Genomic DNA, 12,029 nt, shown 5'->3' with positions numbered 1-12,029 from the left:
GCAATCTTGCGTAGTTTTTTTTTTTAAGTTAATTTATGGGAAAAAAAAATTTAAATTTGTAAGAAAAAAAAATTGCATGCATCACCCATAACCTTTTCATTTTGCAGTTGATGGAGCGGTGTGAGTGCTTCTTTTTGCAATGTGACCTAATATTCTTATGGATACTATTTTACTATTTTGGGGTGGTTACAATGCTTTGATGACTTATTGCATTTTTTCGAGGAACTGTAATAAACAAAAAACGCAATTCTGGCATTTTGCTTATTTTTTCTCTTTAGAGCCTTTAACGATTTATTAATTTTATATTTGGGCGCAGTGATAGCACTTACAGTGGCTTGTGAATGTATTTAACCCCCTTGCCATTTTTTTGTTTTGCCGAAAAACATCCCTACAGCATGATGCTGCCACCACTATGTTTCACTGTGGGGGTGGTAATTCTTGATGAGCTGTGTTGGTTTGGCGCCAGACACAGCGTTTACCTTGGTGGCCAAGAAGTTAAATTTTGATCTCATCTGACCACAGCACCTTCCTCCATACATTTGGGGAGTCTTCCACATGTCTTTTGACAAACTCAAAACGAGCTTTACAATTTTTGTGTGTAAGTAAAGGTTCTTTTTTCTACCCATTCTTCCATAAAGGCCACCTCTATAGAGTGTACAGCTTATTGTGGTCCTATGGACAGATACTCCAGTCTCTGCTTGGGAACTCTGCAGTTCCTTCAGGGTTACCTTTGGCCTCTGTGCTGTCTCTGATTAATGCCCTTCTTGCCTGGGCTGAGAGGTTTGGTGGGCGGTCCTCTCTTCGCAGGTTTGTTGTGGTACCATGTCCTTTCCATTTGATAATAATGGATTTGATGGTGCTCCTTGAGATCAGAGATTGGTTTTTTTTTTTTGTTGTTTGTTTTTTTATAACTTAACCGTGACTTGTACTTCTCAACAACTTTGTCCTTGAGTTGTTTGGAGATCTCCTTGGTCTTCATGGTGTTGTTTGGCTGGTGGTGTCTCTTGCTTAATGGTGTTGCAGCCTCTGTGGTCTTTCAGAAAAAAAAAGTGTGTATACACTGACAGACCATGTGACACTTAGATTGCACACAGGTGGACTTCCTTTCACTAAGCATGTGACTTATGAAGATAATTGCTTGAACCAGAAATCTTTAGGGGATTCATAGCAAAAAAGGTGAATACATATGCACATGCCAATTGTTAGTTATTTGATCCCATAAATTTAATTTATGCCTATATTTCTCTCACTTCCTCAACTTAGACTATTTAGTGCTGATCCATTACACACAAATCGGATTACAAAAATAATTAAACACCGGTTGTAATCTAACAAAATAGGTAAAAAGCCAAGGGGGGTGAATACTTTCGCAAGCCACTGTATGTGTGTATTTTTTAAAATCTTTATTTTAAATGGGGAAAAGGTAGATAATTTGAACTTATGTTTCTTTTATTTGAATATTTTGTTAAAACTTTTTTTTTGCCACTTTTTACTGTATTTGTAAAGTTACCTTAGGGGACTTCAACCTGTGGTCAACCAATCACTTTTACTACATACAGCAATGCCACGGTATTGCTGTATAAAGCACAAATCACCATCTACTATGAACACTAGTCAGAAGCGGATGTTCACAGGAGTGCCATCAGAACAGGCATGGGGATTTTCAGCAGACCCCTGGCCAGCATGGCATTCCATCAGCACCCCGAAATCGCATCACAGGGGCACCAATAAGCTGTTAGAACAGAACGCCACTGGGTCGCGCACTGTAAATTCCGCTGTAAGAGAATTACAGCAGCATTTAACATGTTAAAAGTTTTCGGAGCTCTGTTCCACTTGGGACTATTAAAGGCAGTTGATGGTTGAATAACACAGCCATCATCTGCCGGGAATGGGATGGGCTCAGCCCTCTCCATTTCATTCTGACAACAAATGCCATAAATGTATGGTGCTGGTTGTTAAGGGGCTAAAGCTTAAAGGGGTATGCCAGTCTCCAAGATCCTATCCGAATATGTAATAGGTGTAATATTAATATTTCCAATTAGAAATGTAGTATAGTTCTTTAGATTCACTGTGTCACTTACATCATGTAGGGCATTGCAGTAGCTTAGGTATCCATGGTTACGACCACAAATATAGTGACAGTTTGTTAGACAGCTTAGTCTTTGCTTAGTCGTAACCATGGATAACGAAGCTACTGCAATGCCCTACTTGAGGTAAGTGACACAGTGAATCTGAAGAACTATACTACATTTCTAATTGGAGGTATTTGCCAACATTATTAATATTACACCTACTACATATTGGGATAGGATCTTGGAGATAGGAATACCCCTTTAATGCAAATCTGTCTGCAAATGCACTAAGGGCAGGCACAATCCAGCAATCCTATGTATTATTCCTTGCAAGCGCAACCCATCATTGCCTTGAGTGACGCCTGTTCTACATTTTTGATAATGACTCGCCCAGGGGGGTGGGGACGACTCGGAACCCGGGCCTTTGCCTGGCCTTGGGGATGTCGCGGTGGTCGGCTCCCGGGCCCGTACCCTGGGGTCAGCTTTTAAAAGGGGATTGTTGGTTAATTTTATGGAAGTTCGTGACGCCACCTGTGGTTTCTGGTGAGAATCACCAGCGCTGCGGCAGTCCACTGAGGCCGGTGATAAGGCAGCTCGATGGTATAGCTCCCCACAGGTGGAGCTAGGCCTCAGGGCAGCGTACGGAGAGGGGGATGCAGGACAGGCGAGACCCAGCCGGGTCAGAGCAAGAACGGGGACGGACACGGTAGTCACTTCAGTACCTTTTACTGGTGGTAGTTCAGGCACAGCCCGGAGCACTGTAGCAGATATAGGGCCTCCTGTTTCTTGCCTCTGCGTAGTAAGTTTCTGACCTGCCTGAAGCTAGGCCTAACTTTATCTCTGTCCTGCACCGGCTGACGTTGTGGTAGGGCCTTCTCTTGGAGTGCACGCTCCCAGCTTACAGGGCCTGTGTGTCTCCTGGCTCTGTTACGTATCAGCTCTCTGGTGAACCTGGGACCTGTAGTTCTCCAGGGATTCCAGTTATGTCTTACTGGGTCGTAGAGATCCCGGTAAGCTCGGACCCGGTGTCCGGTATATGTTTCGGGGTGAGCTGGGTAAGCTCCTCTGCCCCCACTGCTACTCACTTTCCACTCGCCTTCGGCCACGCTCGGGCCCTCACTAGGCTACTCACACTAAAAGCTTGCCGCTCTTCACCGCTCTTACAGGCGTCGGCACACCTTGGGCTCACTTACTTGAGCTCCTGAGTCTAGACTGGGCTTCAGGACCGCTGGAGGCCTAGCTTGCCTACACAGCAACCCTCGTGCTTCTCCGCACACACAGCTTTTCACATTCTTTGCACTTCAGACTAACTGAGCTCAACTCTGTATTCAGATCTGTACTTGCTGAACTCTCCAGAGGAACTGCTTACTGCCTAGTTCCACCTTCCACCTATTTATATCCCTAACGGGCTCCCTCTGCTGGTCTGAGGTGGAAGGTGGAGATGCGTGAATGTTTATGGGGGCCTCTTGTGGAGGATTCCATTAATGCATCCTTCTAGGATCTGTGGTACCAAGCGCAGCTGGGCGCCACAATAACACGGATGTAACGGAGTTAAACAGCCATCAATCACATGGGGTGGCCCTAAGCAGGGAGAAAAGCAGAGGATTGACACACTTGCTAGGAAGCGGCCCACCCTTGGTGCACTTACAGCCTCATTTATGTAGAGTTTCAAAATTGATTTTTTTCAGTGATGCGAAATCCATTTGAAAACAATGAAGGTATGACAGATCCTGTGTAGCACTACCATATCCATTGCTATATTAGTTGGGTGACCATTATGCCCCTGACGGGTTCCCTTTAAGTAATCGAATACATTCTATAAATACATACTACAGGCACAAACCAAAAGTAAAAAGACATCCCGATTTTTGGACACTGTCTTTTATTTTACAATATCCACTGCATAGAAATACCAACTATACATATTAATAAGTTTTTTTCCACCTAATCCAAGAGAAGCATAATATAGAGACAGACAGCCTAATTCCAGGGATGTGCCACTTACTGGGCTGCTTAGTGTAGTTCTGATAAAATCACTCTTAAATCAGCAGGAGATGATCACTAGAGGACTAACCTGCCAACTAGTCCTCCATATTAATTATCTCAGTATAACCCCGCCCCCAACACGGATTGGTAGCTTTGTGCCTATGCACAGTGTACACAGAAAGCAGCCAATCAGTGACCTTGTGAAAAAGTCCCTTTAAAAAGTTGTTGTTCCACCTCTTGCTTACTTCAAAGCCTTAACCCAATGTGGCATGGAATCAATGAGTTCTGCTATCTTGACCTGTGGAATGTTAGTCCAGTCGGCCCGCAAACACTGTAAAAGCTCTCCATGGGAAATAGGTGTTCGTGCACATTGGCCCAACAAAATCAAGCATAGCCCAGACTAGTTACTATAAAATTCATGTCAGTGGACTGACTGGCTCATGGAACTACCAAATGCCTTTTTTGCATGCCAGGTGGGCTGCTGAACAAAGCATCCACCTTGTTTATAGAAGATGGAGCTCTGGGCTATGCTGGACTGTGCAATGAGATAACGTTAACGAAACATTGCTTCCCATGGTGAGTTTTTAGAATTTTTCAGACGGAGTGGGTCAACATTCCACACGACCATAGATTCCCTCATCCAACAGAATTTGATCGATTATGCTAATGACACTCAGATCAAACTCAGATCCAAGTTTGCTCAAAGTATCAGTATAGTGTGATTTCATTCTCTTGGATGAGAGAATTGTAGCACACTGTCAGGAGAAGATGGAGAACAATCTTCTCAATCTTCTCCATTGTGCGAGTCAGCGTAAATCGGACTGCACTCAGATGTCATCCAAGTGCAGTCCGATGTTTCCACGCACCCACCGACTTGAATGAGTGCTTTCTGATTTCCTAGTGAAATTGCAGCATGCTGTAATTTTTTTTTTCACAGACCGATTCTGTCAGGAAAAAAATAAATAAAAAAAATCGGTCATAATAATAATAATAATAATAATAATCTTTATTTTTATATAGCGCTAACATATTCTGTAGCACTTTACATACATTATCGTCTCTGTCCCCATCGGGGCTCACAATCTAGATTCCCTATCAGTATGTCTTTGGAGTGTGGGAGGAAACCGGAGAACCCGGAGGAAACCCACACAAACACGGGGAGAACATACAAACTCCCAGGGCTGTGGAGTCGGTAAGCCACAGTTGCGACTCCGACTCCTGGATTTTATCAGGTTCCGGCTCCGACTCCTTCATAAATGGCCAATTCGTAACAATAAATTTACTGTTGTAAAATATTAACATCGTGCTTATTCAGTTTCTCACCATCATATAAGTAATCAGACCACTTAGAGCAAAAACTATATTTATTAGAATACAATTAGAATATAGCAAATAACTTTTATAAACTCTTGTAAGTAAATATGCAATAAACACTGTTATGCAGTTAATAAGAAGAAATCTATAAATTTGTCCTCAGAAAAAGTATTGCCTCTGTCAGATCCTCCTTCATGGATGCCCTCAAATCTGATCTAATTATTTTGAGAGCAGAGAACAACCTCTCTACACTAACTTGGGTTGGTGGCAAAGCAGTAACCACTCGGGCAACATCTCTGACAATGTCCGGATACAGAGGAATCGCTTGTTGCACTGTTATTTTTGATGAATGGTCAAATTTCTCAATTTCTTTTAGTGCACATGAAAAATTCTGCTGAAATGTACTGGCTGTGTTCTTTGATGGGGATGACTCTTCTTCTATGCGGGAACGCTTTGCACGGTCCTTGTGATCCAAATATTTTTCAAAATTAAATTCTTCATCAGTTGATGAGGGTGAAGATGTGGCAGGACGACCAAATTCTTCTGGTTCCTCCTGACTGTTCTGCAACCCTTTCATCCTTACTGCTATTTCAAACAGAGCTTCTTTTCCTTTAGTTAGCTGTTGATCATCTAGAAGAATCCGATGCATTGGGTCTACATAAACAGCTGCCAAAAGATTATTTTGTAATAGTAGCTCCTCGTTTCATTGATGTAGCAATGCCACTTGCAATTAACCCTCCTCTTTAGGACAGGCGAAACATCAGGTTCTTCCACTCCTTTAAGAAAATACCTGGAGTTAAGTCCTCTGCTTGTAATTTTTTAGTCACTGTAAATGGGTGCTCTGGCAATTTTTCCAGCTCGGTCACCTGATTCCACTGACTTTCATTTAGCGTCAGTTGAGGGTTAGCCATGTCTACAAGAAAGGTTTTCAGTTCAACCAAGCGCTGAATCATTAAGTAAGTACTGCCCCATCGTGTGGCTTGATCAATAATTGCCCCTTTTCCAGCACGTCTCTTCAAAATGGAGTCAACTTTAGGGGTTCTGGCAACAGTAGCCAATTTTCTCACCTTGCCAATCAGTGCAGCAGCTTGTCCTTCTTGCAGACTGTCTCTTATAGCCAGCTGTAGCGTATGCACAACACAGCACATGTGATGAATGAAAGAACGTATTGACACAGTTTCAACAAGATCATCTAAACTATCATGTTGCTGTTCATCTGAAGCAACTTCAGTTTGCTCCTCAGTTACAATACGGTGTTCCTCTATTTCAAACATTTCTGTGTCTGTGGACCCAGAATGTTCTTCTAGCTGCTGGTCACCATCATTACTCTTTCATTAGCTTAATAGTACTTATATTTGAAGCATTGTTAGTTACGACAGAAAGAACTTGCTCTTTTTTTAAGTTCATAGTCTTGCAGAACCTTTTCCACCAAGACCTGGAGAAACTCACTGGTGTGATGAGCTTTGGTGTCTTTTACTGCCAATGTCTTGGTAACTATTTCATTTTTGTCACAAACAAATCGGACATTGATGGCAAAATAGTTCACTCTGTGACGTGTGCAGGCATCCATTTTAAGAAACAGAAAGCGTCCCTTGAGAGTTTTTTTAAGTTCTTCCTTTTGTTTAAAAGCTTCTTCGATTACTAATTTTCTAATACTCTCTCTCTCTCCAGAGAAACACCAAGCTTGCGGGCCATTTCCCCATTCAGACACATAAAAGCTGGTCGTGAAAATAATGAAATGGGCACACTATCCTTTACAACAAGCTCTATGATCTGTTTTTTAACCACTTCGTACCAGAGCCTGTTTTTGCCTTCGTGACCGGGCCAATTTTTTCAATTCTGACCACTGTCACTTTATGAGGCAATTACTCTGGAACGCTTCAACGGATCCCCCTGATTCTGAGACTGTTTTTTCGTGACATATTGTACTTCATGATAGTGGTAAAATTTCTTCGATATCACTTGTGTTTATTTGTGAAAAAATCGGAAATTTGGCGAAAATTTTGAAAATTTTGCAATTTTCAAACTTTGAATTTTCATGCCCTTTAATCAGAGAGATATGTCACACAAAATAGTTAATAAATAACATTTCCCACATGTCTACTTCACATCAGCACAATTTTGGAACCAAAACTTTTTTTTGTTAGGAAGCTATAAGGGTTAAAAGTTGACCAGCGATTTCTCATTTTTACAACAAAATTTACGAAAACATTTTTTTAGGGACCACATCTTATTTGAAGTGACTTTGAGGGGCCTTTATGACAGAAAATACCCAAATACCATTCTAAAAACTGCACCCCTCAAGGTGCTCAAAACCACATTCAAGAAGCTTATTAACCCTTCAGGTGCTTCACAGGAATTTTTGGAATGTGGAAGAAAACAATGAACATTTAACTTTTTTTCACAAAACTGCTACTTTAACCTCAAATTTTTAATTTTCACAAGGGCAGCCAGAAAAAATGGACCCCAAAATGTGTTGTGCAATTTCTCCTGAGCACGCTGATACCCCATATGTGGTGCAAAGCCACTGTTTGGGCGCACGGCATGGCTCGGAAGGTAAGGAGCGCCATTTGACTTTTGGAATGGAAATTTGACTGGAATCGATAGCTGACGCCATGTTGCATTTGGAGAGCCCCTGAGGTGCCTAAACAGAGGAAACCCCCAACAAGTGACCCCATTTTGGAAACTAGACCCCTCAAGGAACTTATCTAGATGTGTGGTGAGCACCTTGAACCCCCAGGGGCTTCACAGAATTTTATAATGTTGAAGTGTGAAAATAAAAAAAACACATTTTTAACACAAAACTGCTACTTTAGCCTCAAATTTTTAATTTTCACAAGGGCAGCCAGAAAAAATGGACCCCAAAATGTGTTGTGCAATTTCTCCTGAGCACGCCGATACCCCATATGTGGTGCAAAGCCACTGTTTGGGCGCACGGCATGGCTTGGAAGGTAAGGAGCGCCATTTGACTTTTGGAATGGAAATTTGACTGGAATGGATAGCGGACGCCATGTTGCATTTGGAGAGCCCCTGAGGTGCCTAAACAGAGGAAACCCACAACAAGTGACCGAATTTTACAATCTACTCCTCTGTATAAATTAATCTAGTGGTAGGAAAATAAGTAGATAGGTAAATGGTCACTAAACCCATAGATGAATTCCCACAGAGGTGTCATTTCCATAATGGGGTCACTTCAGGGGGGATTATGCTGTTCTGGCACTTTTCAGAGTACCAGAGCTAAAGAATCCCCCCTGAAGTGACCCCATTTTAGAAATGACACCCCTCTGGGAATTCATCTATGGTTCAGTGACCATTTTAACTCAATGGATGATTTCCAGAAACAAGCACGCAATGGAAGGTTTAGATTCTGGAGAACCCCCCCCCTGGAAATTAAGTGAGCTCTACTCGAATGTGTCATTCACTAAATGAACCAAATGTTTGAATGACAAATTGGGATACATTTTTACAGTTTAAAAACGTGGTTCTGTGTGTAAGATTTTAAAGCAGTCAGTGACGCATAAGGCTGGCAATGATGGGCATTGTGGGCAATAGTAGCGGGTATCACGCCTCATTCCTCTCTTAGTACATACACAACATCTTTTATGGGGGTTCCTTCTTGTTTCCGTTGCTGGAATAAGTGCAATAAAATGTCGCTCAGTGAGTCTTTTCACATCCTCAGATTCTAATGGATGAGCGGGGCTAACACTTTGAAAGACAAGATTTTCAATTACCTTTTCTTGATAATCAAGAAAAGGATCTGAATTTCCTGCTTTTTTGTACAACACAAAAGAATTGTATGTGGCCACCTGAAACAAATAAATAACCAACTTTTTATACCAGGTATAGGAATTTCTTGATACCTGGTATGGCTGTAGAACCTGGTCTGCAAGGTCCACACCCCCCATGTGTTTGTTGTAGTCAATGACTGACACAGGTTTTTGCTTCGGAGTGGTGGATCCTAGTTCTACAGTGGCCCTTGTGGCATCTGTGTGGATCGAGCTGAGGACAAAAATATCCCTCTTATCCCTATATTTCAGGGCAAGCAGCTCTCCGTTGCGTACTGCCCCTGACTGCCCCTTTTGAAACTTTTGGTTGGCCAATGGTTGTGGAAACCCCTGACTGTTTTTACGGATGGTCCCACAAGCCCCGATGTTGTGTTCAACCAGACTTTTAAAATAGGGGTATGCAGGTGTAATAATTGTCCACATATAGATTGTAGCCTTTTTGAAAAAATGGACTTATCAGCTCCCAAACAATTTTTCCAGATGTCCCCAGATAAGTAGGGCATCCTGGTGGGTTTAGCTGGCTATCTTTCCCCTCATATATGCGGAAAGCGGATTTTATAGATCTTTATTCCAAACCTTGCCCTTTTAGATGGGATAAATTGCTTGAGGTGCAGTCCTCCTTTGAATTTTACAAGGGACTCGTCTATAGAAATATTTTGTGTTGGGGTGTAGAGGCTTAAGAATTTTTCTGACAAATTTTCAATGATGGGTCTAAATTTATATAACCTGTCATGTTCTGGGGCATTTCTGGGCAGGCATTGACTATTGTCGTTAAAATGCCAAAACCGCATGAGCATTTCATAACGGGTCCTAGGCAGAACGACTGAAAACATAGGGGTGGCTTGAACAGGGTGGTTGGACCAGTAGGATCGAATGCTCGGTTTTTTAACAAGCCCCATGGCAAATGTAAGTCCTAAAAAATTTTTAATTTCCGGGACATTAGTTGGTGTCCATAAATTTGCCCTAGCATAGTAAGATCGGGGATTCTGGCTTATGAATTGGGATGCATATAAATTTGTTTGCACGACAATATGCTCTAGCAAGCTGTCTGTAAAAAACAAATTAAAAAAATGAATTGGTCCAAAATCTTCCACCTCCACATTTATACCAGGAGTGGCGTTGAAATCAGGGCTGAATGGAGCAGCCGAATCCGAAGCCTCCCATCTGGGAAATGCTAGATCATGTGGCAACGCACCTTGTACACTGGCGTGCGCCAATTCACTAGTAGCAGGGACAGCGCTTGTACTGGACAGTGTTCCCTGATTTGGAGACGTTTCTCCAGTAGCGCTATTTACCCCTATTGCTGTACTGGTCCTTGGGCTTGAGGATGGACCAGAATCACTGCTCATTTCTGAGCTCTCAGTGTCGCCGCTACTAAAGCCCTCAAAATCCATATCTCCATCTGAGATTGCGCTGTCATCAGTGTCAGAACATAGCAGGGCATACACCTCTTCTGCGGTATAAGTCTGACGGGCCATTTTATTTTTATCTTTTTTGACCGGACTGAACGGACCAGACTGACAGGACTGACTGGACTGATCTGACAGGACTGACTGGACTGATCTGACAGGACTGACTGGACTGATCTGACAGGACTGACTGGACTGATCTGACAGGACTGACTGGACTGATCTGACAGGACTGACTGGACTGATCTGACAGGACTGACTGGACTGATCTGACAGGACTGACTGGACTGATCTGACAGGACTGACTGGACTGATCTGACAGGACTGACTGGACTGATCTGACAGGACTGACTGGACTGATCTGACAGGACTGACTGGACTGATCTGACAGGACTGACTGGACTGATCTGACAGGACTGACTGGACTGATCTGACAGGACTGACTGGACTGATCTGACAGGACTGACTGGACTGATCTGACAGGACTGACTGGACTGATCTGACAGGACTGACTGGACTGATCTGACAGGACTGACTGGACTGATCTGACAGGACTGACTGGACTGATCTGACAGGACTGACTGGACTGATCTGACAGGACTGACTGGACTGATCTGACAGGACTGACTGGACTGATCTGACAGGACTGACTGGACTGATCTGACAGGACTGACTGGACTGATCTGACAGGACTGACTGGACTGATCTGACAGGACTGACTGGACTGATCTGACAGGACTGACTGGACTGATCTGACAGGACTGACTGGACTGATCTGACAGGACTGACTGGACTGATCTGACAGGACTGACTGGACTGATCTGACAGGACTGACTGGACTGATCTGACAGGACTGACTGGACTGATCTGACAGGACTGACTGGACTGATCTGACAGGACTGACTGGACTGATCTGACAGGACTGACTGATCTGACAGGACTGACTGATCTGACAGGACTGACTGATCTGACAGGACTGACTGATCTGACAGGACTGACTGATCTGACAGGACTGACTGATCTGACAGGACTGACTGATCTGACAGGACTGACTGATCTGACAGGACTGACTGATCTGACAGGACTGACTGATCTGACAGGACTGACTGATCTGACAGGACTGACTGATCTGACAGGACTGACTGATCTGACAGGACTGACTGATCTGACTGATCTGACAGGACTGACAGGACTGACTGACTGACAGATCTGACAGGACTGACTGACTGACAGATCTGACAGGACAGACTGACTGACAGATCTGACAGGACAGACTGACTGACAGATCTGACAGGACTGACTGACTGACAGATCTGACAGGACTGACTGACTGACAGATCTGACAGGACAGACTGACTGACAGATCTGACAGGACAGACTGACTGACAGATCTGACAGGACAGACTGACTGACAGATCTGACAGGACAGACTGACTGACAGATCTGACAGGACAGACTGACTG

At 43.3% G+C, this 12,029-nt stretch overlaps 1 protein-coding gene across 1 annotated transcript in view; it reads right to left on the bottom strand.

Annotated features, from left to right (window-relative positions):
• HELB (DNA helicase B) overlaps positions 1–12,029 on the bottom strand; it is a 96,483-nt gene that overhangs the window by 57,085 nt on the left and 27,369 nt on the right.

The sequence above is a fragment of the Phyllobates terribilis genome, unplaced genomic scaffold, assembly GCF_046119375.1.
Source record: "Phyllobates terribilis strain yellow unplaced genomic scaffold, ASM4611937v1 Scaffold_11__3_contigs__length_659146591, whole genome shotgun sequence".
Lineage (NCBI taxonomy): Eukaryota > Metazoa > Chordata > Amphibia > Anura > Dendrobatidae > Phyllobates > Phyllobates terribilis.
Note: the sequence above shows the minus strand (reverse complement) of the source record. Positions and strands in the feature narration are given on the sequence as shown.